The sequence below is a fragment of the Puma concolor genome, chromosome C2 (genome assembly GCF_028749965.1).
Source record: "Puma concolor isolate L17-30 chromosome C2, mPumCon1.1.hap2, whole genome shotgun sequence".
NCBI lineage: Eukaryota > Metazoa > Chordata > Mammalia > Carnivora > Felidae > Puma > Puma concolor.
In genome coordinates, this window is record NC_141675.1 from 85,238,913 (window position 1) to 85,264,793 (window position 25,881).

Sequence of the window (25,881 nt, forward strand, 5' to 3'; positions counted from 1 at the left end):
CCAGCTAGACACCGGCCCTGCTCTGAAACCACTTCTGAGCAGGGTGACCCTCTAGCAGAGGCTGCAGCCCGGTGCCTCCAAGCCACATTTTATGGAGTTCTTTTATTAGTCTCTCATGGAACCCATAGCCACATCATAAAATTAAACACCCCACTCTGTACACCAAGTCCACTGACTTCTTGAGCCCCGATTAGCACTGGGCTTTTCCCTCCGGGTGTTGTGTTACAGTAACATTATAACTGTCAGAAAAGGAACCTTTGCTGGGAGCGGTCAAATCCTTCAAACCACCTCGGCCGCGGCCGCGGCCACAGTGTGTCACCCTTTTTCTGAAGTCCCTTTGCCAGCTTCCTGTCAGCCTCTCTCTGCATCTTTCATCCCTACCCCCCCTCCGTCTCTCCCTCTGGGTCCCTTCCCCTTCCCAAGGCCCTCCAGTGCTATAGAGCCCGGGGTGCTCAGATGCTTGCCTGGAGACGCCCGTCAGGGTAGCCCCAACTCACCCCTGAGGATAAATTTAGCGGGTGGGTGACATCCCAGATGGAGAGGTTATCTTTAGCCTGGCGGAGGTAAGGAGTCAGTCTGGGCCATGCGGGACCCAGCAGAGGGAGCGGGGAAGGAGGAAAGGAAACGCATACTAGACAGTCTACAATATAGCCGGGCTCAAGTGTATTCAGGTGGTAGAGAACTCAGGGTGATGGCGTGCTTCCTGAAACATGAGGCTGTTCCGGGAACACCCTGGAATAATGGCCTGTTTCATTCCGTCCATGAACGAGGAACAATTTTAATAGTAGAAAATATGGCTACATTATGGGCAGGCAGTATAAAACCACAAGCACACATGTTCTTTAAAAAAAAAAAAAAAAAAAGCAACACACTCAGCAAGATCGGTGGTTTTCAAGCTTTCCCATTCATATGTTTACTACTTGTTCATTAGTTTGGTTGCCTGCAGGTGCTAAAGGTTTAAGAGTTAAGAAGAATGTACGGGAAAAAAAATTTACGCGGAAAACTTGCATTACCTGAATTAGGGAAAAGGCCACTGCCATTCGGTTTTCAAGGTAGGACATGTCAGTTCGCCTCAGGAATACCAAGGCATCAGCTTAGAAAGAAGCGGGATGCCTTCTTCTGAACTGTTCAAGAAAGATTCTAGACTCTTCCTTAGGGAGGTCCAAATAATGTTCCTTGTTATCATCCCAATATAAGAAATCCTTCCTTTTCACTCACGAAAATTTTTCCTGCTGTCATTTATACCCATAACCTCTAGTTTGGCCTTCTTTGGTGAACGGTTGATCAGAATCGTAGTGACTGTGAGGGGAAACCAAGGTCTCAGTTCGAACCTGAGCTGGAATTCTGACGTGTCTGGGCTTGTCTGACACAACTGCGGAGAGGCCCAGGGGCCGCCTGGGAGCTTGTTCTGTGGGAAGGGTGACCTGAGAGACCGGAACATAGTCCTCTCCACTGGAGGGGAAGAGCAATTAATTCTGAGTATCCCTTGGCCAAACATGCAGTGGACTCCTATCTGAGCCTTACAAGAGCAGCAGGACCGTACAGAAAAGCTGAGAAGACCATCGTGTTAGAGTTTTGGGAGAATTCAGAGAGCAGGTAGTGGAGCTTTGGGACTGCACTACCAGACTTCACACAGAGGAAAGGGAGACCGGCAAGGAACCTTCTTCCTCTTTCCCCAGAGCTTTGACTCCAGAATGCCTAGGGGTGCCCAAGTGTAACTTGAGTGGCCGGCAGGAACAGGTCCCAGGGGCTCCTAGGACAACTCAGAGGGGTTGTGCAGGGGGCTGGAAATGCTTTGCCGTGGGCACCCATAGGGTACAGTGCCACCAAGAAGACATCTGTCCTCAGACAGTGCGACCCGGGGGCACCCAGCTTACTGTGCCATGTACTTAAATAATTAAGTCACGTTTCATCCTTTTCTTTTTTAGATGAAATGATGCCAGTTTGGTCAACCAGGCTGTTGTGGGCACCCTTTATTTTAACATTACATGAGTGCATTTAATTGAACGTTATATGAGTGCATTCAAGAAATGGGGGATTGGGAAAGCCTCTGATCTCACAGATGCCCTGCTTATGCCTTGATAGATTTCCTCCTTATTCAGCTAGAAGTTACTTTATTCATCTCTGTGACTCTCCCTCCTAGCAGTATACAGCAGAGTAACCAACAAATGACAGGACATTTACCAATACTTTAAGGGGAGTCTTGGGGCGCCTGGGTGGCTCAGTCGGTTAAGCGGCCGACTTCGGCTCAGGTCATGATCTCGCGGTCCGTGAGGTCGAGCCCCGCGTCAGGCTTTGTGCTCACAGCTCAGAGCCTGGAGCCTGTTTCAGATTCTGTGTCTCCCTCTCTCTGACCCTCCTCCATTCATGCTCTGTCTCTCTGTCTCAAAAATAAAAACGTTAAAAAAAAAATTTAAAAAAAAGGGGAGTCTACCCAATAAATACTTTGCTGATCTCCATCGGGTCTACTTATGATCCCCCTAGAGCACGGTGGTACTTGCTAAAATGGCCTAACATTTCCTACCCATATCCAATCTGTGTCCAACCACATCTCCTTGGATCCTTTCTCCACTACCCTTGGACCAGACCTGCCTTTTTCAAGATAGCATTTGAGGTATCCAGATTTTATTATTACACCATTATTGCTATGCATCATCATAATGTACAAGACAAGTTCTCCAGTTTTCAAGGTCAGTGAACCCTAAAACCTCTTTTCCAGATCACCAACAACCCTAACACCATCACCATCGCCTGCAAAAGGCATTGAGGGTGTTCACAACAACCTTATTAGTTCCTCATAGAAAATACAAAAATATTGTATAATACATGGCATCTCGGGGAAAAGAAACTCTGAATGATGGCTGCCTCTGGGCTGGGCGATGATGAGCTAAGGAGTCTGCTTGGACCCTGGGGAATCATTTTAATATGTAAATCATGTGCACGTTTCCCATTTCCAATTAAAATGCTTTTAAAGCAAGTTCTAAACAAACAGAAATACAACGAAGAATAAGACACAGTCCCGACCCTCTGAGCAGTGACGCTGACAGGTGTCCACAGTTGACAACATACCCTTTGGAGTCAAATGTCCACACCGTGTCATTGGCCCTATGGAAAGCTGAACTGAAATCAAGAAGGATTATGCAATGATCCACCTGGCTCTGGGCCCTCACAGTTCTTTCCTCATAGCTGGGGTGACAAGACTTCCTGCTATGCCCAGTCCCCGGGACTAATCCTGTTCCTAGGCTGGAGGGATTTTAAGGGACTTCGGGCTTAGGTGACGGACTCTGCCTTTGTATTCTCTAGGCCGAGGGTGGTCCAGACCTTCTCTGGTGGGGACACCCGTCGTCTCCATTTTTAGTTTGCTTGATCATGAAATCTATCAAGGTGTAAGCAGGGCATCCGTGAGATCAGAGGCTTTCCCAACCCCCCATTTCTTGACCAAATGCAGTTACTAAGAACCTCTTATGTGCAGGATATTCAACCAGGCCTGAGGTGAAGTGAGTAAAGAGGGGAAGGAATAGACCAGCGCCCTCCAGAAGTTCACAGTCCAGTAATAAAGATGGATGGAGTCCAGAGCTGAGAGCTTTACTGCACATAGGCAAGTGTGACAGAAGAGAGAGGGAAAGATTGCTTTCGGTGACTAGCACGCCGGAGCTGGTGGGGTTTCAGTTGGCAGTAGATGGAGACCGCCGGATCCAGGCTGAGGCCTGGGAAGGTGATCCCATTTCACACAATATAAAGGCTCTGCACTTCCTTGGGGAGAACACAAAATGGAAGGTGAAAGGAGTCGCATCCTAGGAGCCTTTCTGTGGAAACTGCCTCCCTCTCATTATCGCGTCTGTCTGGTGAACACCTAGGCTTCAAGTTCCATCCCTAATAACACCCCTGCCCCCAGAAAGCCCACTTGGGTTCCCCCAGGCAGGATTACTTGTCCCGGCTGCTGCACTCACCAGGCTCGCTGTCTGTTCTAGAAAGTCGGGGAAATTTAGAGGCTGTGCACAGGCTGTGGTGGTGCCATGCTGCCAGGGTTCAAATCCTGGCTCAGCCATGGACTTCATGAGTCATCTTAAGCAAGTTGCTTACCCTCTCTGGGCCCCAGCTTCACCTTCTGTCAAATGGTGTAATAATGGCACCTCCCTCCCAAAGTCACCATGAGGATGGCGTAACTTAGTGCTCCCAGAGCATCAGAACAGGGCCTGCCTTGGTGTCTGCTCTGGGCTACTTAGAGCCCCAGGCTGCAGTGACCCTTCACTGGACTGTCCTCGGGACCTCCAGGACCTGAGGTCCAGCCTCACGTCCAGAAATCTCTAATGAACCCTGCCGGCTTGGAGGGGTCCAGTAAAGCAGCTATGCAATTACTATCTTCCGAAAGGAGGAACAATACAGGGCCATAAAAGGGGGGAAAATGAGTCAAGTCCAAATGCAAACACAAAGCAACACCCACGAAATGATGGGGAAGGAACTTGCAAGGGTCAGTGTAGGGGCTGAGAATTTGCCAGCCTTAGGAAGAGAAATACTCGCGTCAGCCCGTTCCCTCTCGCAACAGGGCACCAAGCCTTTGGGAGCGAAGGATTCTGCCCTTTCCCTCCAGGCTACGCGCGCCGCGCCGCTCCCTCCCCCGCGGGCGTTCCCCCTCCCGCCCCGCCCCCGCCTGGCCGCGGCCCTGACCTCCGCTCCCACGCGGGCCCGCAGCCGACGAGCTGGCGGGCGGGGCAGGAAGGGGGAGACGCGGCTCCCGGCACCCGAGATCCTTAACTGCAGCTTCCAAAGCCCTGGCTGATCCTAATCAGTGTGGGAAAGGAGCGCGGGCCGGCCCGCCTGCCGCAGACGCCGCCTCTTTTCGTAAACTTTATCGCCGCGCACAGCCGCTGATAAAGCACCGTAAATAAGCAGGCGGCCGGAGTGTGCCGGGGCCGGGGCTGCCGGCGCACGCCCGCCTCGGCCCTGTGGCTCCCGGGGGAGATGAATCACGCGCAGAGTTGGAAGGAGTTCCGAGTTTTCCTCCTCTGCAGATCAGCGGCCATAAATAACCACGCATTCCTTCCCTGCCCAGAAACCCCCTCACCTTTTGTTTTATGGATTCAATAAAAAAGCCCAGGAGTTTTCCTTCTGGCTGCCGGGCCACCCTCCCCATCTCCGGGGAGGTGAGTGTGCTGGCCTGAGTTACCCTCCCGCCTCTGGTTCAGCTCCTTGGGCCTGGGCTGGGCCTGTACCTGCGTCTCCTTTATTAAAAATCCCCTTTGGCTCCTGCACAACCCAGAGGGGCTGGAGCAGGGCAGGGAGGGGCGACCTGCCGCCTCTAGGGGGTGGGTGATGAGAACCTGTTCCCCGGAAACTCACCTTGGACTTGTGTGCATGGTGAACTCGCTGAGGCCAAGTCATAGCAGGAGCCCTGGCCTCCGTGCTTGGCCCGCACCCGAGGATTTAAGGCAGAGAGAGTGCAATACCCTGGCTGCAAAGGACCCCGAGGGACCCCCACCACTTACACTATAGCGTATTCCAAAGTGGAAGTGTCTTAGATGCTATTTGGCAGATCTCATGATCTGTATTCTTAAGTTCTTGAAATTTTGACTCGAGGGGGCCCCCTCAATTTGACCTGTGGCACAATTTGGAGACTGAAGTTGGAGGAAAACTGCAGGAACAGGGATGAATAGAGAAAGAGGGATGTGTAGAGTGTCCAGCTCACCAGCTCCGTCACAAGACCCTGGGCCCTTGCCGGGCTCTGCTACCACCTGGCTCAGGGCCCTCCTGCAGCCACTGACCCTGTGTGGGCCTCAGGTTCCCCATCTGTCCCCTGAGTGGATAGTACAAAAAGGATCCTCCAGGGGCGCCTGGGTGGTTCAGTCAGTTGAGCATCCTACTCTTGGTTTCAGCTCAGGTCATGATCTGAGGGTTTGTGAGTTTGAGCCCCACGTGGGGCTCTGTGCTGACAGCTCAGAGCCCGATTGGGCTTCTCTCTTTCCCTCTCTCTCTGCCCCTCCCCTCCTCACACGCACACCTGGGCGCTCTTTCTCCCTCAAAATAAATAAACTTTATAAAAATAAAAAAAGCGGGCGCCTGGGTGGCTCAGTCAGTTGAGCGTCAGGACCTCGGCTCAGATCATGATCTCACAGCTTGTGGGTTCGAGCCCCGCATAGGGCTCTGTGCCAACAGCTCAGAGCCTGGAGCCTGCTTCAGATTCTGGGTCTCCCTCTCTCTCTACCCCTCCTCCACTCATGCTGTGTCTCTCTCTGTCTCAAAAATAAATAAACATTAAAAAAAATTTTTTTTAAGATTAAAAAAAAATAAATAAAGGGATCCTCCAGCTTTCCTACTGTATAGGAAATAACATCCTGCTTATAAATCACTACATTTCTCAGGTGCCTTCTCACAGGCCCCTCTGAGAAACACTGTTTTGTCTCCTTGGAAGAAACCAGGGCATGGCCAGCTTCTGAAACTGACTTCTCATTGGTGAGGTTAACATTGAACTTTACCCCTCATGGAAGTCACAGAGGTCCAGAGTCCCTCAGGCCAGAAGGGAGTCCACCTGTGAAGCAAAAAGCCATTTAAAAATAAAATCCTGCACACCCTAACAGCATTAGCTCGGTGCTTCTTGGGGCCCTCAGTGTAAGGGGCCCAATGACTGTGGTTCTGCTTCAGGTGGGAGGGAGGCACTGGTTGGCTCGGAACATCTAATCTGGCAAAGACAACGTTTTCCCCCAGAAAAAATAGAGGCTAGGAGGAAAGGGGCCTCTGATGGCAGATCTAGAGACAGCAATCCCTGATGGCAGTCCTAACGAGGTTGCCTGGTGTAAGTCTCCCTCAGAGTATGTGTGGGTGCGGAACCACCCCTCCAGCCACCACAGCTGAGAGGAGCTCACTCACCACCACGGCTGAGAGGAGCTCACTCACCAAACAGAAACGGACAAAGGCCCGCTTCTTCCAGAACCCATTTCTGACACTACGACATGTCCCAAGGGAACGTGTGGCCCCAGACAGACTTCATATCCTGATCTCTGGACAGAAAGCCACTCAGTCTTGTTTCCCTCATTTGCATGATGTCAAAAAAAAAAAAAAATGAGTCACACTGAATTGTCATTTGTTAAGAAATTTTGGCAAGAGCCTCCCTACTGAGATTGGAGCTGATTTCTCAAAAAGGAATGCACAGGAACTCGAACCCTGATTTGTTACGTGAATGTGATCAATGTTTTAGGCCTCAGTTTTTCCATCTGTGAATCCTGACGTGTTTTAGGGTTTCTTTCCACTCTAGCCTACTGGGACTCTACCGTAGTCAGGACTATCACAAGTAGAAGGAAGATTTTAAACTTTCCAGGACAGAGATGAGTTAGGGAAACTTATCTAACGTGACTCTTCCACAATTGTTCTTGCTTTCGATTTTGTCTGCTGTTGTGGAGGTCAGCAACCAAGGCCAAAAGGGAGGGAAATCAAAAAGATCCGGTTCCATGTCAAGATTGGGCTATTCTGCCAATTAGTGTACAATAAAAGTGGCTCTGAACCTTTCACAACCACAGAACTTGGTAGAATTTGATGAAAATCACGTGCTCCTCTCTCCTTCCCCCAAATGCACATACAAATACATACTTGTCTTTGCAGCTCATGTCAGGGGTCCACAGACCCCGGAAGCCCCATCCACAGACCCTGTTAGGAAATATTAAATAATTCATTTAATAAATTATTGATCCTCTGTTTCTGTATCTGTAAAAAGGAAATACCATTCACCCCCAACCAGTGTCCTGAAAACAGAGGAGGATAAATAGAGCTGTGCTATTAAAACCTATGGGTTCTCCGCCTAGTAGCCATGTAATATTGATGCAATCCTATTACCATCATGTGCCATCGTCATTCTCTCTTCTGCTTCATGGGATGTAAATTTCCGTGCAAGACAGCAGCAGTCCTGTCTTGTGAAATTCCCGAAGCAAACCCTTCTGGTAAGCCAGCACTATAAGTCTTCATACTTGCTTGTTAGAGACGTAACGGGTCCCCATGGAGACCAAAGAGAAGGCTAGAGGTAGCGCTGCGGGGTAATAACCGCCGAGGTAGGAATGTCCCAGATGATCCCCTTGTGGCTTTAAAAGTCAATGTAACTTTCCAAAGAGTCTTTCTTTCTCTCAGAATATGTTGTAACATTAGAGAAATGAACTCACAGAAACAAAACCAAGGTTTAGGGGAAAAGCTCTTGATGAAGTTATCAGTCATATATTAAATAGAGTCAGTCCATTTGGTCCAAGGAGCCAAACCTCAATTTCCATATCAGCCATATAATGAAGGAATTAGATTAGGTTCTGTGGCTCTTCCTCTTTCTGGGTCTGCATATTCTTTGAGAATGGGATGTAAGCTGTGGCTCCCGGCAGAAAATATACACACAATGGACACCTACTCTCACGCGCTTTGACTTACAATTTTGGGGCCTTGCAGAGCCCTGGCAGCCCGATTATGGAACACGAGATTCCTACCAGCTACACTCCCCCTCCCTCAGGCCTCTTCTGCCTCAGCTGTTGAAGGCTCTTGGGATCCACTGCTAAGTCCATCTGTGGCTTCGGGGCCAAGTCCTTGACCATTTCTCAGAGCCTCTGCAAGCAGAGGAAGGAGCGAAGTTCTCTTCTGGTGGCTGCTGTGAAAATAGCCGTGCTTTAAACGCTCGGCGTGGGGTCTGTTTAGGAAGCAAAGCTCCAACAGCAGTCTCGCAGGCAAGAGCATAAAACTCTTAAGTCAACATGTTTTGTTTTGTTTCTTTCTTGGAAATGAGGAACGACGAGGGCTGGGGGACGAGCGCAGGATGAAGTGGAGGGTGTGGTCAGAACATGCAGACATGGGGCGCCTGGGTGGCGCAGTCGGTTAAGCGTCCGACTTCAGCCAGGTCACGATCTCGCGGTCCGTGAGTTCGAGCCCCGCGTCGGGCTCTGGGCTGATGGCTCAGAGCCTGGAGCCTGTTTCTGATTCTGTGTCTCCCTCTCTCTCTGCCCCTCCCCCGTTCATGCTCTGTCTCTCTCTGTCCCCCCAAAAAATAAATAAACGTTGAAAAAAAAAAAAAATTAAAAAAAAAAAAAAAAAAAAAAAAGAACATGCAGACAGCACAGGGCTTGCAGAAGGGGTGCTAAGGATTTGGAGGAAGCCTGGATGAGCGGCGATCTTCCCTGGGTGGGAAGTTCTGCAGCTTCTAAACAGACAGAGGGGCTCCTCCTACAGCACCTATGGCCTGCCTTACTGTGGTTCAGAAATAGTCCCTGCCCCTCCCTGGGGTAAGATGATATTTCTCCTCCTCACTGACATCACCCTTGGTCACAGGGCTTGCCCTGGCTGGTGAAATGAGCAGAAGTGACAGCCATCACTTCCAGGCAGAAGATTCAAGAACCACCTTGAGGTGTCCCACACGCTTTTCTCCCTCTGCCACAAGACTGGCCCTATTCCAAATCCACCACCCCATCAGCCTGGTCCCAGAGTGAGGGTGACCTGGAGTGGACCTGCTGTGAGCCTGTCAGAAACCGCAGGAAGTGAGAGAAAAAAGGCACCTATAGTGGGTTGAATGGTAGCCCCCCAAAAGATATGTCTATATCCTAACGCCCCAAACCTATGAATGTGACCTGATTTGGAAAAAGGGTCTTTGCAGATGCAGTTAAATAAGGATCTTTAGATAACGTCACCCTGCTTTGCCCGCATGTGCTCTACAACCAATGACAAGCGCCCTCATCAAGATGAGGAGAAGCCAGAGGCAGAAATTGAATGATGCAGCCATAAACCAAAAAACGTCAGGAGTTACCAGAAGCTGAAAGAAGCAAGGGAGGGTCCTCCCCTAGAGCTCTTGGAGGGAGGCTGAGACCCTGCTGACATCACGACTTCAGAATCGTGGCCTCCAGAATTGTAAGAAGATAAATTTCTGTTGTTTCAAGCCACCCCGTTTGTAGTCATTTGTTACAGCCACCGTAGAACACGAATGCCCCACCTTGGCAAAATATCTTTTCTTCCTGAGTCCCTCCCTCTAATGTAATTCGCAACGGCAAGAACTACAAACCAGTATACTAATGGATTAGGAAGAAAGCTTCTCTTTCTCTCTATCCAGTCCCTAGGGCAGGGCCTCGATTACGTTTGAAGGGGAGAATGCCAGCTCACAAAACCCGACTGGTTCACTTCCTCTCCAGAGGGGACACCCGCAGTGAGAGAGGTTGAATCCTTGATTACGGGCTGTGCACAAACTGATGCTCAAAATAAACAGCCCCTGGAATCAAAGCTCAGGGGACGGGGCAGAGAATTTTAGAGTCTCAAGGGTGGAGAGAGATCACATCCGACATCTTCAGATAGAAGTTTTAGCGGTACTTTAGAGAGTTTAAAGGACTTTTGCACCCTTGTTTATTTTTTGGCTTTGTTGGCGACACTGAGGCCAGGGGAGGGGTGCAGCCCGCCCAGGGTCACGAATGGATTAGGGGCTGATGCCTGCTTCACCATTCAGCACAGAAAGGTGTTTCCTTCTCCACAAAAGTCTGGCTGTCGGCCTCAGTGCTTCCCACCAGGAACAGGGCTCTTACCACCTAACTGGTCTGGAGGGCATAGGTCTCTCATAAGGTTTCACCTCGCCTAGTCTGGGGCTTCACTCCATATCATTTAAGCATCTTAAAATGCATGTTCATCCTACACTGAGCGCTGTTTTTATCTTGAAACATTTCCATAACTCTTTTAGAATTTTTGCTTTTGAAAGTAATTGCTTATAACTAACTTGTTTGGTTTTATTTTCTTAAAAAAATTTTTTTTAATGTTAATTTATTTTAGAGAGAGAGGGAGCAGGGGAGGGGCAGAGAGAGAGAATCTGAAGTAGGTTCCAGGTTCTGAGCTGTCATCACAAAGCCCACCATGGGACCTGAACTCACAAGCCATGAGATCATGACCTGAGCTGAAGTTGGACACTTAACCGACAGAGCCACCCAGACATCCCTAACTTGTTTGATTTTAGATGTTCTACAATGGTCTCAGCAATCCTCATTCAGACTCAGGAAAATCTAACCATAGATTGTTTTCAAATGCAACGAAATGTTGATGGATGCTGAATTTCATGATTAATCAGATTGAAATCATGCTTCCTTTTGTACAGATTTAATTCAATCAATGCCAATATCACAGATAATGCAGATATTGGTTATCCCCATTTTATGCTTTCAAGCGGAAGGACCACTCTCCCGAGGATACCCAACTATGAACGAAAGAAGCCAAGAGGACTGCAGCCCAGGCACCCAGACTCCAAGAAGAGCCCCCCTTTCTGTTGAGCACAGCAGAGTTTCTGTTCAAAAGATTCACAGCCTCTCAAAGAATGACTAATATGTCAACAAGGCACAGAAGTCAGCTTGAAAGCACTCCCACTGGTCAAATCTGGGGCAGTTTATTTCTCAAAATAAATAATGGTAGTAATACATTGTAATTATTGAGGAAAATAGGAATCCCTAAGTCCATGCGAACACAAAAAAATAGAGAGGAAAGAAAGTTTTTCCTGACAGTAAAATACCAACTAATAGATGAAGAAATGGTGGAATTTTAAAAATCACTATTTAGCAACCATCTTAGCAATAATTAATTCATCCAAGAGATACCAGTGGATGTTGAAACCTGGGCGGTGGGGGAGGAGTTGAATAAGAAATGGGAAATTTGCATAGTTTCAGAGTACCACTACACAAAATTCTCATTCGTGACAAAGAGAGAGTAATTTTTTTTTTGTATCTTAGAGAGAGAGAGAGAACAGGGGAGGGGCAGAGGCTGAGGGAAAGAGAGAGAATCTTAAGCGGGTTCCACAGCCAGTGCAGAGCCCAACGTGGGGCTGGATCCCACGACCCTGGGATCATGATCTGTGCAGAAATCACGAGTCAGATGCTCAACCAACTGAGCCACCCACGCACCCCAAGAGAGACTAATTTTATAATGAAAAATCGGGGAAATATTAGACAAATGCAAATGGAGGGACACTCTACAAAATAATCAGAATGTGACATTCAGAAGTATCAAAGTTGTAAAAGTCAAGGAAAGACTGAGGAGGCACTCTGAGTGAAAGAAGCGGGAGACAGGACAACGAAATACAACAGGTGATCCTGAACTGGGTTTCTGTTGTAGGGACCATGATCTGTCAAAACCCGAACAGCACCTGAAGCTAGATGGTAGGAAGGCATCAGTGTTAATTTCCTGATTTTGATGATTGCATTCCAGTTATGTAGGAGAATTTCCTTGTTTGTAGGAATTGTACATTACAGTATTCAGGCTCAGGAAAGAAGTTCTTTGTTTCATTTTTGCCATCTTTGTGTAAGTATGAAATTATTTCAAAATAAAAAACTTTAAAAAAAGTAAAAATAAAAAAATAAAAATAAAAAACTTTAAAGAAGAAATGTAGACACAAACAAGTCAAAGTAGTGAATGTTAAGCATATTTTTGTCACTGTTTCCAAGAAATAGGCTGCCTCCCTCAAGGACAGGGCAGTAACCTGTCAGCTGAGGCAGACTGGTGCAGCGCTAAAAAGACATGCGCTCAATGAATGTCTGAAAACGAGTCCTGTATCTTCGCTGGTTTAAACTGATGATGCCTGAATGTCATTCGCCATCAACCTTTAGTTAGCAGTGGCTCTTCCATTTGACCTTTAAATCTGACCCATTCAATGAAAAAAGTTCTGAAAAACAAAACACTAAAGGGTATTGACATGGTTCCCATGTAAAATGAACACTTCAATAAATGTTTTTTAAGAAACCAGAATCTAATTTTGTAACACGAATGCTGATTTTCTTCAAGGGGGTGGGCGGGGGCGCCAGAAATGAATGTGCTATCATCACAGTGTAAGAGGAACAGAGGCAACACCGACTTACCACCGCACAGAACAATGCACCTTCCTGTGCTGGATTCTCCTGTGCGTTCTACTGCCATTACTCCTGAGTGACGAATTTCCAAAGAAACATTTTACAGTGTGTATGTCGTCTTGTCTGCCGACGATTGGCTTGCCCGCCCTCCCTCCTTCCCTTCCTTCCTTCCTTCCTTCCTTCCTTCCTTCCTTCCTTCCTCAGTGCATTCCTTAATGCACTCAGCATTGTCTGGGTCAGTCGGAAAGTCTATTTTTCTTGCAGACTTTAGGAAATCTACAACACCTAGTGAACCTATAATTAAGCTTAATATAACCTGGAGAAGGCAGAAGAGGAAGAAAATGAAGGCTGTCAATAAGTGGCAGCGTGTAGTTAGCACATACCCATTTCCTTTGCGGAAAGGTGACGAAAGCCTGCAAACATCCAGAGTGCCCTCTGTGTGCTGGGTCTAACTCAGATCTCTAGCTGTTTCAGCTTTTCTTTTTTTGAAGAAATGATGCTCCTGGGGACTGTTCGGAACATTGCCAGGGAGTCCCCTAGGAAGCCGCGCAGACCCTCCTTTCTCTCCAAGTGGAATAGGCTGTCCCTGACTCACAACCCTGCTGTGATCCAAAAGTTCTTTTTTAAATTATTATTTAGAGCATGGAAATATTGTGAATTATGGTTGGGTTTCCAGTTTAGCTGCAAAAGCCCCCCGTAATTAGTGCATAAAGTAACCAATACGCATACATACACGCACTCCAACGTCATCGTTAGAACCGCTAAGGTGGCATTTTCGGTAACGGTCCGAGTCTAGTGTTCATAGTTCTGACACTACCTTGATGAAAATGATACATGTTGACAGATGGCTCCTTCACTTGGAATTCTGATGTGAACAAGAATGTGGTGAGGGCTCACAGTAGGCCATTCTCTCACTCTCCCCGACAGGCATAGATCCCCCTCCCAAAGCCTACACTGAGTTTTATTATGCTCTCATCATTGTCTTTTTATTCCACTGCACACACCTCTTGTTTGTTCTCTCTCTCTCTCTCTCTCTCCCCCTCCCCCCACCCCGGCATAATCCGTTTCACTGAGCCCAGAAAATCCGACATTTGGGCAGAAAATAAGGACTGAAAGGAAACTGAAGAAAGTAGATATCGCTTGTTTTTAAGATTTTATTTTTAAGTCATCTCTACACCCAACATGGGGCTCGAACTTACAATCCCAAGGTCAAGAGTTCCATGCTCTACTGACAGAGCCAGTCAGGTGGCCCTGAAGAAAGTAGGTATCATTGATCATCTCACCACTAAATACATTTTTCATTTAGAATGCTTCAACTGATACTTGGTGAAACAAAATATCTTTAGAATATTCTATTTATCGTGATAATAAAGAAAAGGAAAAGGAGGAGGGAGACCTAAATAGCTATATTGGGATCAACTCACTGCTGTAACCACACTTGGCTATAAATTTACTAGATGTGACATGATTTAAGTTTCAAAAAATAAGACCATCACCAGGATGATCTCATTGAAAGTACAAATGTCCTTGAAATTCTTATTCTGTGATGGGGAGGGGGAAAAAAAGGAGCAAATCCGTCTGGTATTCTCCCTACGTGTTCTTCTCCAAGACAAAGTTTCTAAAATAATCTCAGACGTGGTGTAACATTTGCCAGACAGCTGTTCTAGAGAAGCCAAGACAATAATCCTTGGGTCTGTCATAGTCTTTTGTACTTTTTCTCCCTTCAGTGAAATCTGTGTCCAAGCCAATTTATAGACGCATGTTCTGCAAGTTCAAAAATCATCTCTAAGGAGACTTGATGTGACTTAAGGCCTTTTATGCTATTCTACTGACCTGGTTAAGAAAACAGTTTCTTGACTCATTGGCAAAGCGATTGACCACAACTCTGTTTTCTAGAAGGCAGATGTCTGTGAAGATGAAGCTTCCACTGACGTTCACCAGCTCCAAGATGCACCTGGTCTGAACGGTCCTCTCTCCATCCCTAAGACTGCTCCCATCCAGAGTAGATGAAACCCTAGGACAGAAAGTTACAGACCTGTTGATCTTAGAGTTAGCAGAAAACTCTAGAAGTCATATGGCCTGGCATCCTCCCTTCGAATCTTTTGGTTACCCCTACTGTCCAATAGATATAAAATTTTCTAGAACACTAAATTCTTTCTACCAATAAACATGTTCAGAATCCTGTGACTATTTTAATACATCTGGCTTTATCTTTCCTTCAGATTAATGTCTTGAAAGAACTTTAGAAGAAAAAGGGTTTGTGTGTTTCCACAGACCTAGATATAAAACCTTGAGGTCAGCCAGTTCTCTTCAAAACGCCAGTTTTCTGACGCTAGTGCTCCTTAAATCTTCATCATCTGTCAAGGAACAAAGAGGACTGTTAGTAGAAGAGGAGACAGAGAAGCACACAATATGGGCATGGGGACTGGAGAGCAGACGCTGATCTCAGACAGAAGCAATAAGAGAGAGAAGTGTTCCCAGCTCTCTTTGAGGCCCCAACAGATTGTTGCAGGAAGCAGATTTCTGGCCTTGGAGAAATTGTTTTCTCTTGTCACTAGGCTTTCTCCAGCTCTACCAAGAAAAAGGTTAGCGTATACATTTCCAAGGGCCGCCACGAAAACATACCACAGACCAGGCGGCTTAAACAACAGAAATTAATTTTCTCACACTTCGGGGGCCTAGAAGTCCAAGATCAAGGCGTTCACAGGGATGGTTTCTCCTGAGGCTTTCTTCTTGGCTTGCAGACATCTGCCTTCTTGCTGTGTCCTCGCATAGTTTTTTCCTTTGTGCCTGGGTATCCCTCATGCCTCTTTCTATGTCCAGCTTTCCTCATCTGCTAAGGACACCAGCCAGATTGGATTAAGACCCAGCTTAAAAGCCTCATTTTAACTTAACCATCTCTTCAAAGGCCTGGTCTGCGTACACAGTCAGTCACATTCTGAGGCCACGTTGAAGGGACATAATTCAGCCCATAACAGAGAGAGTACTTTTCAAGTTAGGATGCTAAAATCCAAATAATTAGTAAATGTCAGTGTTTTTAAAATAAGCGAAATAAGAAGTGTGATTGAAAGTATAACTGGAGCGCCAAGGCTAAAAGATGAAATACCACGGGGACCAGTCAAATGAGACGCCTAAAAATTGTGTACCGTAGATTCAGGCACGGATTCTGCGAAGGAACGATACCTAAACCCAAGAGGGCGGCTGTTGCTGCATCCAGTTCATCTGCAGGAGTTCAACGACTGGTCACAAGATAAATGTTTGGGGTTTTAATAAATAAATAAATAAATAAATAAATAAATAAATAAATAAAAACTATTATCATTTCACTATGTAATCAATATTGAAAACTCGCTCATGATATCACTGGCACTCCTCCTTGGGTCTTCGGTCTTCAGGCTCTGGTGACTACCTTACACTTACAGCAAATGTCCATGGTGCCTAGCCACATTTCTAGTGCTCATTACCCACATGTGGCTGTCATACTAGACAGCGCAGATCTGAAGAGTGGTCAAGTCCACGATGGCCCAGGACACTGCCCTGTCTTAGGCTCCAAAAGGAAGTCTGAGGATGTAATGAATGAAGAGGAGGGGTTTGAAATTAAAGACATTTTCTTAAGGTTCTCGAGAGCGGTCAGTGCTTTCTGGAACTCCTAGAGACACTTACAGACTTGTGAATGCAGCCCCATCACATGGTACCTTTCCAGATTCAAAGGCTGTGGGCTTACCAAGGACATGACTCAGGAGCAGAGCAGCCAGAAAGGGACACACACCCTCCTCTCATCAGTTGGCTCTGACTTGGTAAATAGAACCAAGACAGGGTGCTCAACTCAGCCTTCTCTTCTCCACCACCTGGGTAGAATTTTGGTCAAATCATCCAAGCCCCTGCCTAGTAGGAATCAAATAGACCCAATAAGAACCATTTTGTTACCTGCCCTTGCCTCTCTTTCCATGCAGGCTGCCTTTTCCAGGAGTCCATCGCCATGGAGGTGGGAAGGAGGATATTTCCTGCACACTAGCAGGTGTACTATGAAGACGCATTGAACAGGAAAACAGGGATCAGTGAATGGTTGGTGAAAAACTCTGGAAGTCAAGTAGCCTTGGAGGATTACTGACTTTGGAAAGCGGGGCATCCCCTACTCCCTAAAGGGTTTTAAAGGCTTAATTCATGCCAGAGATAAAGCAAGTAGCCTAGAGCTTGTTTCTCTCCTGTTAGTTCCCCTGAGAGAAGTCACCTAAGAGTGTTCTTCTATATTTTTATTTTAGAGAGAGAGCTTATGCACTAGCTGGGCGGGGCGAGGTAGGATGGGAGGTGAGGGGGGAGGAGAGGAGGGGCAGAGGGAGAGAGACAGAATCTTAGGCAAGCTCCATGCTCAGCGCTGAGCCCGGCACAGGGCTCGATCCCACGACCCTGGGATCATGCCTTGAGCCAAAATCAGGAGTCAGATGCTTACCCAACTGAGCCACTCAGGCGCCCCCACCTAAGTGCATTCTTAATCAGAATTCCATCGTTACCTACACAGTTAAGGCTTGCCCTAGCAACACACTCCTCATATCCCTAACGTTGGCACCTCCCATTGACATATGACATTCATAATGCATATGAAATCATTCGACTCCAACAAGGTCCCTGTGAGAATAGAAAACTGAGGCTCACAGAGTTGGCAAAGTTAGTGGGAGGATTTAAAAACGGGTCTTCTGACCTCAAATGTACATAAATAGTACACAAGGTCATTGATATGTAATCTATGCCTGGAATGTGGGGTCGATAAACACCAAATAAAAGTTGGTTGAATGAATGAACGAATGAATGAAAAGATACCGAATTTCTTGAAATTCCTCAGAAGACACCATTTCTAAATTCAAGTGTGAGATCACACTTCCTCAGGAAATGTCCTGAGGAAAGGGTCTTCACCTGATGAATATTGCATAGGAACAGCAGACAGCATTTCCTTTAGTCTAGATTTCTTTCTAAAATTAGCCATAGAAGTCGTTTGAGAACAGCCATCTCTGTTTCTCCAGGCTTCTTGCAACAATGTACAGACATCTCAGCAGCTAGTGCATACCATCAGGCAAAGCAGCCTTCGCTGGAAAAATGTCTTGTCCACAGATGACTTTGCTCAGCTATAGAGACAAAGGCAGCCAGCTGGCGAAGGTGCTAGTCTAGTCAGCCTCTGTCCAGGTCTGTGCTTTCCTCACTTACCTGGAGGTGGACATTGCCAGGAAAGAAGTTGCCAGCAAGGGATTCAAATGAATTCGACAGAGGTAACTAGGTGGGAGGAACAAACCAGTTACAGAGAGAAAATTGCCTATAGACTATTTTTGGTCTTCAAGTTCAAACCCACTTTCTTTATTTCTCGGGCAGGGCATGGGGGCAAGAATCATTCAAGTGTTTTCAGACACCCAATGTTCAAGCTGGAAGAAATTTATAGATGATAACAATAATAATAATTAATAATAATAATAATAATAATTGCAGCTCCTACTTGGGTATCCCCAGAATGATACCCCAGAGGGTACTGAATGGCACCCTCTAGAGCTGTGCAACCCTGAAGCCTTGCTCATTTCACAGGAGGAAGCAACATGTATGTATGCTTTCACTTCTCTGATCAAGAAACTGATGTTTACTAACTCTACCACACAGCAAGTTATTGACAGAGATGATTCTAAGATCTTGACTTCCTTGTCTTGAGTCTGGTGCCTGTGCAAGCTGACATGGGCTACTTACCTTTTGGAAGCCGTGGGTGATGTCAGGATACCCGCCTTTAAAGACCTCACAGGGGCGCCTGGGTGGCTCAGTCGGTTGGGCGGCCGACTTCGGCTCAGGTCACGATCTCGCGGTCCGTGAGTTCAAGCCCCGCGTCCGGCTCTGTGCTGACAACTCGGAGCTTGGAGCCTGTTTCAGATTCTGTGTCTCCCTCTCTCTGACCCTCCCCCATTCATGCTCTGTCTCTCTGTCTCAAAAATAAATAAACGTTAAAAAAAAAAAATTAAAAAAAAAAAAAGACCTCACAACTAATAAGGGGGGAGTTAGCAGCAGAAGAATGTAGAAACCAGCACATCTGCACATTCAGGTTCAGGGTAACGTTCCCATCATCCTCTTGGTTGTCCTTGATTTCTCCTTCCTCGAGGCGCTTGTCCAATAGGTGGCCACGCCCTTCCATCTCAGCAGAGCCTAGTAGTTGAGGACGGGTGCTCACACCACTGTCTGATCTCGGGCCAGTGTCTGTGCCTCAGTTTCCTCCTCCAGAACGTGGAGATAATAACAGAACTCGATCCTGGGGTTGTTAGGAGAATTAAATGAGTTGCTGTTTCTAAATCATCTCAAACAGTGCACGGCACAAGGAAGCATAGGATGCAGGTGTTTCATAAAAGTCCGGATTATGAACCAGCCACCTAGCTGCAGTCACTTCCTACGGTATCAAAGTACTCTTGCTGAACCCCACGTCTGCTTCCTGCCTGCCAGGCTCCAAATGACCTACAGCAATAGCTCTCAAACTTCAGTTTGCACAAGAATCCCCTGGGGTGCTTGCAAAAAATGCAAACTTCTGAGCCACTCCCTGGACTCTGGTTTAAAAGGTCTGGGTGGAGCCCAGGAATTTACATTTTTAACGAGTACCCACAAGGGATTCTCATGTAGGTGGTCTGACAGCAGAATTTGAGAAAGGGAGACTTCCCGGATGAAGTCTACTTTTAGCAAGGCTTTCAGTGACCCTGGTCAACTGGCCCTTGTCCACCATTCCAGCCTCGCCGCTCAAAACTCCACCCCCAATCCTGCCAGCCAGACCTGCGTCAGGAAAAATAAAAAGCCATGTTAAAGTCAAGCCCAATTGCATTTCTCTATATGACTGCTGTGTTATAGGAGATTAGGAAAAAACAGCTGAGTTGACACCCAGCAAACTCTCTGTGGCCGTGCCGTTGGGTCACCATGGGAACGACATCTCTGTGACTTAGTTCCGAGTGTGCATACAAGCCAAGAGGGACAGAATGCTTCATGTCTCTGAGTTTCTGTTCTCTTTCTGAATCTCCCTGAGAGACCTGAACCGTTGTTTTCTTCCCTCCACGTAACTCAAGGGATTGTCAGTTCTAAATTTGGGGAGAGAAAGGTGAGAGGGGTAGAACAGAGACGTAAGTAGGCCTAAAGCCAAGGGGACAACACGCTGAGATAAACGGAAACATTAAGGTCTAGGAATGCCCCTGTTTCAAACCACAAACTCATCCACATAAGAAAAAGAAAATTATTTTCTCTCACGGCAAAGCAACTTAAGCCTACTTAATGTGAGACTCCCTAAAAACTAAGTTTTCACAAACCAGTCCCAGAAATGTATAATACCTCTTTTTCCTAGTTACAGAGTCCAAGCACTTTTAAAAGGGGTTTAGTCAGAAAACAAAAGTGTCCATTAAATTCCACTATGGGAAGCTTCCCTCTCAATGAATTCCAGGTTAAACCCATTTGTTTTTGTATCTAAAGTTGACTTCATCAGGGGCGCCTCGGTGGGTCAGTCGGTTAAGTGTCCAGCTCTTGACTTCGGCTCAGGTCATGATCTCACGGTTCGTGGATTTGAGCCCCATATTAGGCTCTGTGCCAGCAGTGTGGAGCCTACTTGGGATTTTCTCTCTCTCTCTCTCTCTCTCTCTCCCCGTCTGCCCCTCCCCCACTTACGTGCTCTGTCTCTCTCTCAAAATAAAGAAATAAACTTTAAATAAATAAATAAATAAATAAATAAATAAATAGGGGCACCTGGGTGACTCAGTCGGTTGAATGTCAGACTTCAGCTCAGGTCATGATCTCACGGTTCTCGAGTTCAAGCCCCACGTCGGGCTCTGTACTGACAGCTCAGAGCCTGGAGCCTGCTTCGGATTCTGTGTCTCCCTCGCTCTCTGCCCCTCCGCCCGCTCATGCTCTGTCTCTGTCTCTCTCAAAAATAAACATTGAAAAAAATTAAATACATAAATACATAAAGAAATAAAGTTGACTTCATCAACCAACCGGGGGAGTCTACTTCACCCTCTGCCTGTCCTGGGTTGAATCGTATATCCCTTCCCCTAAACGCACGTCCATCTGAAATCTGTGAATATGACCTTAGTTAGAAATAGGAACCGTGAAGATGTAATTAAAATGTAAGGGAAGAGGAGGTCATACTGGTTTTCTGTCTCAGTCTGTTGGGGCTGCTATAACAAAAATTCCACAGACGGGGCGGCTTCTAAACCATGGAAGTTTCTGTCTCGGCCCTGGAGGTCGGAAGTGAGGGTATGGCCAGGTTAAGAGCCCTTTCCCGGTTCGTAGCCAGTGCCCGTTAGGCTGGGGCTGGGGCCCCTCCTAGGCTGGTAGGAGGGGCAAAGGAGGGGGCGAAGGAGGGGGCGAAGGAGCTCTCTGGGGTCTCTGTTTACCAAGGGCACTAATCCCCTACCTGGGGCTCCATCGTCCTGACCGAATCACCTCCCAAAGGCCCCACTTCCCGACACCATCGCATTTGGGTGACGATTTCAACCTATGCGTCTGGGGGGACACAAACCTTCAGACCATGAAGTCACACTGGATTAGAGCGGGCCCTCAATCCAACTACTGATGTCTTCGAAGAAGAGGAGACCCAGAGAGGAAAACACCGTGTGAGGAGAGACACATAGGAAAGAAGACGAGGAATGACACAGAGGCGAGAATGGAGGAGGCCGGCGGCCACCCCCAGGAGCTGCAAAAGGCAGGGAAGGATTCTCCTCCAGAGCCTTCAGAGGGAGCGGGCCCTGCCAACACCTTGCGCTCAGACTTCTTCTGGCCTCCAGAACTGGGAAAGAATAGATCCCTGTTGTTTGAAGCCACCCAGATTGTGGCCATGGGGTGTGGCAGGCCTAGGAAATTGCTCAGCAGGCCCCTTTCTTGGTGATAGAAAATTCATACTCTTCTTAGCCTTCAGATTGATCCGTTCAGCGTGAGAACCCTGGGGGGATGAGCTCAGATCATGGAAAACAGTAACAAACATCTTTATTTTTGAATCAGATTTCCCTCGGCAGAGCCCATGAGGGGTGCAGTGACAGTGCCCTGCAGGAAGGAAGCCCTTCCCCTGACAGGCGTCCAGTTTCCCAGAGGGGTCTGTCCTCTTCCCACCTTGCATACAGTTCTGCCGAGGCTGACGGAATCCTTGAAGCGGTCTACTAAGGAGGTGCCACATGACCCACGCGGTGCCACCCGGACTGTCTTCTAGGAGTTTTGTCCCAAGCATGGCGATGCTGGAAGGAAGAGTGGCGTCGTTCATCCACTGCTGAGCCCCAAAGGGACTGTCCACCAGGACCTGTGCCTGGACGCCAGGAAGCAATGCAGAGGGGCTCTATTACTCTGTCCTCCGAAAGTCTGGCTCTTCTGTTGAGTTGGCCGGAAGCCAGCTTTTAGTGCATGCTCCCCAAAACTGCAGTGGAGACGCTAGCCTGCATCCAGCCACCCTAAGCCCCCCTGTCCTCAAAGGGAGAGAGGGCACAGAAAGGAATTCCTGGGAGCGGCTGAGGAAAGGTCACAATTGCCCCCACACACATACACACACTGCTGCAGCTCTTGCAAAAAAGCAGCTAAAAATATAGTCATCATGTTTTTCAAAATGCCTTGGGTACAGATTTTTGACATAAATTTATTTCAGAAATCAATACAGTGCTAGATAGAGGTCTTCTCATCTGAACGACTGCCATGTCTTTCTACCGGATAAAGCACATCACACAACTTGCTGTGTTTCCCTTCTGTCTCCCTGTGCCTTTTGCGTCAGAGTTAAAGCTACTACCCCCATCATAAACACTATGCTAGTGTGTGACTTGATGCATATCCCTTCCCCTTGCCCTTTGTTATTGATCTTCAAAGACTTGTTATAATATCCCTAAACTCTCTCATGGAAATAGATGATACGGAAAAATAAACAAGCACATAGACAAATCAAATGATCTCCACAAATCTCATCAAGTGAGATTCATAAGTGATCTAAATTTAGCTTCCAGAAGCGTTTAACTTATCCTCCAGCCACAGTTTCATTGGGACTGAGGAGAAGACAGATTGGATCACCAAATAAAATACGCCCCACCCCGTCTTCCTGGATGTTGCTGAAGTTTTCATGTTATCCCCCAACTCTGACACCATTACTTTCAAACACCTGCCTTAGACCCCTGAAATACGTCCTGCCAAGTGTTCAACAGCATTCGCGAGATGAACCAGACAAATTCCTGAACCACCGGTCAGAGATCCCAGAGGCAAAGGGCCATGCCACACCCTCACCTTTCACAGAAACCTGTGGAAAGTATAGGCCATACTGGTCTTGTTTTGTTTTGTTTTCATATTTTTTGACTGCATTGGTTGTGCTCACCTGAAAGAGCTCGCCCATCAGGAAGGGATTTCACAGGGTGACCATTTGGCCAGAGAAAAGCCATCTTTGTTTTCCAATCCCCTCTCCTGTCCCCAGGGCCTGAAAATAACACCAACACCAACTTCTCTCAAATCTGAAGAGCTATTGTGCGAACGTGAATAAGTCAGTTACTCTTTCTTTGCCTGGGGGAGGAGGAAAAAAAACAAAACAAAACAAAACAAAACACAGACGGGACTCCTCGCATAAACCAGACCGTTGCACTGAAGAGATTAATATTTTCCACAGTCAGATGAAAGATGGTATGTAAATGCAAAATGGGTCACTGTACATTATTACATTTCTATTACACTTGAATTAGTTATAAAGTGACATTTTGACTGTTTCCTCCATGTAATTCTCATAACTCCACCTGTCTGACATTTCCTTCCTCTCTGGGGCCCGTGTAGAACAGGTCCCACTTTGTGGGAGCGAGGCCACCCTGCAGAATTTCAAGAACACATTCCAGGGAAGTCTGTTGCCGAGGCACACACAGGAAATTTCAAACACTCACAGACATCAAGAGGTTAATCGCCCCAGGACTTGATCATTCAAGAACTACCCAAGGAGGAACAGAGAAAGTTCTTCATAAAAAAGAAAAAAAACTCCCAAATCCTTTCACCTCCTTCTAGCCCTCAGGGACAAAAACTCATTGAGTAACCAAATAGACACTTCCCCTCCCCCCACCTGAGTGGGCACTCAGAGAAAAATCGCGAAGATTAAAGGTTTAGCACCCATTGTCCAGAAGAAATGCAGAGAGCAGTGAGAGTACTGGGAGAGGGGAAATAGCATGCCAAGAACTGAGATTTATGAACAAGAAAAGAGAGAGAAAGAAAAGACAAAGGTAATGACCTCAAACAAACATAACCTTTACTGCACTGAGGCGAATGGCAGGCAGAATGTTTATGAGGTGGCCGTGCCCAATCCCCACGCCTGCTTTTTCCTTGGGTCACAGCCAGGAGTTCAAATGGCATCGCATATGAGATCCGACGTATTCTGGCACCTACCTCACTTTAAGATAACTAGTTCAAGCACAGATTTCACTCTATTGCATATTCTTTTGTCTTGGATAAATCCAAGGGGCATTGCCTGACCAAAGTCCCTGAAGGCTCCTGCTATAATACAGTGGGGAGAGGTGGGGGCCTTGCCCCCTCACCTGGCTCCATGGTATGATGGTTTCATAACAGTGGTGTTAGCGCCCAGCCCTGAAGACAGGCATTAATGGCCTGCCATTTGAAGCCACAGCCTCTCATTTCTCCCTGAAGTATTTCAAATACAAGAGGAAAATGAAAGCATACTCTCAGATGCTTGCTGCCAAGGTCCTGCGTAAAGTTTTGTACACTTACCCCCAACCTCCCTCCCACTTACATTCAAGCCCAAACTTTCCCTAAAGCCCTGTGGTTAAGCTTAGAAAGTCATGCAGGATTTGTATCCTACTATTTTATGATATGTCTTTTGTTTTACTCTAAAAACATTTCAAATTTCTTACCACTCAGTGAATTTATATCCCATGAAGATGTACCAGGTCTATTCTTTGGATTAATATATTTCTCTGGATCATCACCCCAAAATGAGAGTGTGTACCCCAGTTGGAGGGGCGTGGTCTTAAACAATTGCTTCTCTTAGAGAAGCAAAGGTCCGGACAGTCGTTCTGGAGACACATTTGGGCCAGCTGCCCTATTTTATTTTCAGTTGCCACCAAGAAAGGTCTCTGGTAGATGAGCAATATTCCTGTAACTCAGTGCAAAGGGGGAAGCTTCTCCACTGTGGTGTGCCTGGCTCTCTCTCTGAGTCTCGTGATCCTCCCTGGGGAAGCTGGGGAAACATGGTCTGCCCTTGCTCCATCTCTCACACTTTAAAATAAGATAAAAACAGAGAGGGAGACAAACCATAAGAGACTCTTAACTATGGAGAACAAACAGAGGGTTGCTGGAGGGGAGGTGGGTGGAAGGATGGGCTAAACAGAGGGCACTTGTTGGGATGAGCACCGGGTATTATATGTGAGTGACGAATCACTAAATTCTGCTCCTGAAACCATTATTACCCTATACGTTAACTAACTTGAATTTAAATTTTTTTTTTTTTTTTAATGGACTTCAAGGTTCCGCATGGTCTGGTCTCTCCCCAACTCTCAATGCTATCTTCCTCTCGATCAATCGCTACATTCTCTCTTATGTCCTAATGGGCCTGCATTCTAAAAGTAGTACCTGCCATGTTGCCAATTCCCCTACTTCGGTAAGAAGGAAATGGTTCCCTTCTTGTCCATGTGAGTCTGAGGCTCTTCTCTAATAATTTGTCCAGGATCCCAACTCATCTAGGACTTGCTGTCCCCGGGGGCCTTCCTGCCACCAGTCCTTACTCTCCTGAGCGGTATGGTGGACCTCCCCAACACCCACTCGACCCTTCCCCCACTTGGTAACAGACATTCAGTCTTGTACAACTCCACTCGTCTCCTGGTAATCGTCTTCCTCTTGCCACAGTTCAGGAGTGGGCGTCTGACTTTGGATCATCCAATCAGACAAAAGCCCAGGACTTTGTCTGATGGTTCGAGGAGAAACAGTCCGCGCTTCCTTTCTTTCTCTGTGGATGGACAAGAAAGCAGGTATCCTGGGGGCTCGTAACAGACACTGTGTAACCAAAAGAGGAGCCCGTTTTAGGATGAAGGCACAAAGAGAAAGCAAAAGGAACTGGGCT

At 47.0% G+C, this 25,881-nt stretch overlaps 1 long non-coding RNA gene across 2 annotated transcripts in view; it reads right to left on the reverse strand.

The window, feature by feature from the left end:
• Positions 1-13,954: 13,954 nt before the first annotated feature.
• The window catches only part of LOC147577372 (uncharacterized), a 53,010-nt gene continuing 41,083 nt past the window's right edge, over positions 13,955-25,881 (reverse strand). Inside the window, exons 3-4 of one of the 2 annotated variants that reach the window (XR_015240217.1) lie at positions 18,543-19,092; positions 13,955-14,832 (exon numbers count right to left, since the gene is read on the reverse strand). This is a non-coding gene — a long non-coding RNA (uncharacterized LOC147577372). Of the gene's footprint in view, positions 14,833-18,542; positions 20,418-25,881 lie in introns of those variants that run through there. The other variant, XR_015240216.1, reaches the window with a different exon arrangement.